This window comes from Pteropus vampyrus, unplaced genomic scaffold (assembly GCF_000151845.1).
Source record: "Pteropus vampyrus isolate Shadow unplaced genomic scaffold, Pvam_2.0 Scaffold106, whole genome shotgun sequence".
NCBI classification, from domain to species: Eukaryota; Metazoa; Chordata; class Mammalia; order Chiroptera; family Pteropodidae; genus Pteropus; species Pteropus vampyrus.
In genome coordinates this window covers 4108610-4113604 of record NW_011888887.1, presented here as the reverse complement: position 1 = coordinate 4113604, position 4995 = coordinate 4108610, and the positions used below count along the sequence as shown (strand labels likewise).

Here is a 4995-nt window from a genome sequence, read left to right as displayed (position 1 = left end):
AAAATAGTTGTCTTTTGTTTTAATCATCATTACTATTGTCAAGATGTATAAATCACTACTCACTAGGGGTTAAATTCCCAAACCACAGTATTATTGATGTCCGTGAAAATATTTTCAATTCCTTACTGTTTTCCTCAAAGTGGAACGGAGGCAAGTTAATTTCCAGGGCTAGTTTTTAGGTCCTTGGAGATAAGGAAAGTATTATTTGATTTATACATTAAATGTTATTTGCCAGCATGATTTGTGCTCTTGAGATCCTAGGTGCATTCTAGAGTTTATGTCGGTGTTTGAGTGTTGTCTCAAGAGCCTCTCTTTAGCAGGGCCCTTGGGAGAAGAGGCTTACAATCTGCAAAACGGTGCCAAGGACACCTATTAATGGCAGGTGTGAGGCCTTCTAGCAGTACTTTGAACACTGAGAAATCACTTTCCAAGGAACTTCCTGTGGCTTCGAGTCTCTGACAATGCCGTCTCAGTGTTGAATGAGATGTCAAAGTGTTCGTGCTTTGGGTTTGGTCTCTGCCAGAGACGACTTACTACGGCACCACAGGGATAAGTGGATAAAATAATAATAAAAAGGTGCTGGGAAATGGGACCATACAGCATTATCAGAAACAAAACTTCAGTCTGGATGTCGCAGGCCTCTTAGCACATTGCAAACAAGGGTGAGATCATAGTCCAAAGAAGTTGTCTTTTTCTACCTAGTTTACATATTTCTCCCTAAAAAATCATGACAAACCCTAATAAGAAAAAGGAAAGTACGTGATACACTTCTATTTTGTCACTCGCTAAATTCTTAAACTCATTTCACCTATCACCACATTACTTCAAGAGATACTCCAAAAAATGGACTTCCATAAAGAGATACCCATGAAAATGATTTTCTTCAGTTTATTCTGATATAACAGACAACTTAACTATTCCAAGTACCAGCCTAGGGCCTTGGTAGATATATGCAGTCCAAAAGCAACTTAATAATACTGCAAGACTTCTTCTCAAACAATTATGCACAAAGTCTTTTACTTAGTCATTCTGATAATAAGCAAATGCATGGTGATAAGCAACCCTTGAATCCTCTCATCACGTCCTTTTTGTTTTCTGATAGAAGAATGGTGCTCCTGGTAATAAGGTTTCTCCCTCCAACCATCCCTCAGTGGCACCCAGAAAAAATAGTAAATTAAAGTTTGTGCCCATGAATCACTAAGATTTTTCCAACCTCTCTGAGGCAAAGAGATTTATGTCATGAAACCAATAGCTTTTTGCAACCTGTCTTACAGTGTTCATTGTCTGCACAATAAGATATGTCTTCCTTTCTTCCTCTCTGTTAGCTAGCCTCTAAAGGTCACAAAAGCTGAATCCAAATATAATGACATCCAGTAACATCTCTATTGCCAAGAGACTACTAGCTGAATCTAATGCAATGCATTCGTTAATGCAGAGTAGCATTTCTCTTAGCATTTATTATGCTCTTGTGCATAGACTCAAATCAATTTATATTTGCTCTAAAGAACAAGCTATTCTGAACTAAAAGAAAAAAAAAAATGAAGGTGCTGATGACCATCATCACCATAAGGCTGGGTTGGACTTTGCTGCTGTTTTTAGCTTGAATAATAAAGTTCAGAAGACATTACACAATAGATGACTTTGTTTTAATTCTAAAAGCCAAACCCTATGCAGATATAAAAATATTTCTTCCCATGGAAGTGGATATTACCTTACATAAAACTCTAAATTGAATTCCCAGTAGAGCTATTAGTCTGGGTGCTCATTAACCTGTAGGAGCTCAGAAATCCCTGGAACTGAAGTCTGTTAGTCATCCCACTGGCACTAAGAATAACTTAAGAACAGTGCTGGAGTCCTCTCTTAAAGCATTAAGAATAAAATGGGGAGTTGTCTTTCCTGATGTTGTTATTTCCCCCACCTTCCCATTCTGAAACCAATAATTTCTTTTGTTCTCCGTGAGAGCCAGACTCTTTAGAGAGACTGGGCCCTGGTGCTGAGTTCTCACAAAGACTAAAATTAACTATAATCACCTTTGTACGGTATATTATTTGAAATCCCATAATGGCACAATGCAGATGGAAAACCTTCTTCTCTCCTTCCTTCGTAAGACCATAGACCAAATAAAAATTAAAAACAACCTATTTCCCTTTCCAATGGGGACCCTTTAATAGTAAAATGAAAAGATTTCAGCCTTCCTTTGCTGCAGCAGCTCCCATGCCTAGCTAATTTAATGAGACACTGTAAAGCCCTAGTAGTTGCACTCCACAGATAACACATTAAAGTGTGGCTCTGGGTGAGAAATAACCTGACATCAAAGCCTCTCAGGAAAAACACATTCATTAGACATGAAAACAACAAGAGAGGAAAGCTCAAGTTTGCCCTCAAAAGAAACATAAAGTGTCAAGATTTGGAGGTGACACTAAATCCTAGAAAGCCAAGAAAAAAACCTTCCGTATGTGATAATGCTGCTTTGGTGTGAAGAGGCTGAGTACTTATGAAATTATGTCACAGTTAACCCGGATCACAGGGTATGGTCTCTGCTGAACACTAACGCTAGAGTTCCAACCTACCAACTCCCCTGAGGAGAAATGAAAATGGTGATATCTGCTAATGATATGATTTTCAATCCTGCCAGGAAGGAAATAGCTAATATAATAAACCTTCCTCTAAGGAGAAAATGAAGCCATTTAAATAATTCTGAGCTTCTGAAGGATTTATGAAATAAGGCACAGAGTGAGATGAATGAATTCACTATTTTTTTAACTTGGTAGAAGAGAGGGAGGTGCATTCAGAGCCAAGGATGCTAGTTTTCATATGCTTATGCTTCTGGCTCATTCATACATCCAAGAGCAGCCAACTCCCTTTGCTGGTGCTCTCTGAAGTTTTGCAGCAAAGGGCGCAAGATCCTTCTGCAGATCTTCCCTATCATCAGGGTTAGCTGTAGGGAGAGACTAACGTGAGTTCCAGTTCATCCTTGTGGATTCCCTTTGCCCCTGTGGGTTCTAGTATGCCCCTGATTTTCATCCAACTTTTCTTTCTAGTTGCAGAAGCAAGAGGCTTGCTTGGTGCCATGTTCTGAATGTTCGTGTCTTCCTGCCCCAAATTTATATGCTGAAATCCTAACCTCCAAAGTTGATGGTATTAGGTGGTGGGGGGCTTTGGGAGGTGAGTAGGTAATAGAGTGGTGTCCTCATGAAAGGGATGAGTGTCATTATAAAAGGGACCCCAGAAAGATTCCTCACCCCTTCCACCATCTATGAATCAGAAAGAGGGCTCTCACTGGAAGGAAATATTGTTGGTGATTGATCTTGGACCTCCCAGTCTCTTGAACTGTGAGAAATATATTTCTGTTTTATTATAGCAGCCCAAAGGGACTAAGACACTTAGACTTCTTTCCTTTCATGTCCCATGGTTAGTGACTTCTCTGATACTCCAACAATTCTTTCCAGACTTATTTCACCAACCTCTCTCATAGTATTATAATATCTAATCCCTGAAATAAATCACTTATGCCAGGTCTTTAATTCCCCAGTCACGTCTACAGCCATGCTACCCTGAACAAGCTCGATCTCGTCAGATCTCGGAAGCTAAGCAAAGTCAGGCCTGGTTAGTACTTAGATGGGAGACCACTTCGAAAGACCAAATGCTGTAGGCATTAAAAAAAAAAAAATTCCCAATCAAATCCATCTCACAATTTTGTGGGCCAGAAACAGGCAGAGCTCAGGGGAGTGATCCTTCTGTCTTCAGTTATTGACCCCATTACTAGGTGGTATTCATCTGGTAGTTGGACCAGCTTCTTATTCTCTTGGAGCCCTGAGCCTCCTTGTAAGAAGTATAAATATTGTATATAATCCATTGCATACTACTCAGCCTTAAAAAAAAAAAAGATGAAATATTGCCATTTGTGGCAACACGGGTGGATCTAAATATAATAAGCCAGACAGAAAAGACAAGAACTATATGATTTCACTCAGATGTGGGATACAAAACAAAAAGCAACAAACAAAAGAAACAAACAATAGACATGAACAATATGATGGTTACCAGAGGGGAAGAGGGGAGGCGGGAGAATGAAGAGGATAAAGAGGGTCAAATATATGGTGACAGTAGGAGACTAGATTTGGGTAGTAAGCACACAATGGAATGTACAGATAATGTACTACAAAACTGTACACTTGAAAGCTTATATAATGTTACCAATGATACCTCAATAAATTTAATTTGAGAAAAAATAAGAAGTTCAAATATTCGGTGGGAGAAACCACATGGACATGCAGAGCGGGCTAAGTAAAGCTCAGCTTTCCAGATGCCTCTGCCAAGGTGCCATTCATGTGACTGAAGATGCTGTTTCAGACACTCGAGACTACTCTAACTACCACATGAATACAGCTCTCTTTCTCCGTCTGCAGTCCTAGAAGACAGAGGCACAAGAAGCCTGAAACCTGGCTCTGTAACAGTAGTAGAGAGCAGAATCTCCTCCCATTTACTCTTTCATACACCCATCCATTCACATGCTGACCAGAACAGGCCTGAGATGAGCAAGAAAAATATCTCACTATGTGAAATCACAGAGATTTCAGGACTTATCTATCATAGCAACTAGTGTTTTTTCTTTTCTTTTCTTTATCTCAACGAATATAAAATCAATGCAGGATTTTCTTTTGTTTTGCAATTAAAATCTTGGCTGTGTTCTGTGTCTATCCTCATTGCTTCTCTATGTCATCTTCAGGCTTAGGCTCCAATTTGGAGACTGTGTGAAAGGTCAGGATCAGAGAAATGGATCTTTCTGAACAGGCCCCAAAAGGGTGGGAATCATATTGAAAAACAAAACCCACCTGTGCTTTGACAGCCTTTTTTTAGGAGAAATAGCTTCCAAGCTCTGGGGTATGAAATTCATTAGGGCCATCAGAGAGAAGTGAGTGGGAAATCTTAGATACTCCAGGAAGGAAAGCTTGTCCTCCAACAATAACATATCAAACTTTCATCCTTGAACAG

At 39.5% G+C, this 4995-nt stretch overlaps 1 pseudogene; it reads left to right on the top strand.

The window, feature by feature from the left end:
• Positions 1–3536: 3536 nt before the first annotated feature.
• Positions 3537–3655, top strand: LOC111743084 (annotated as a pseudogene).
• Positions 3656–4995: the final 1340 nt, after the last annotated feature.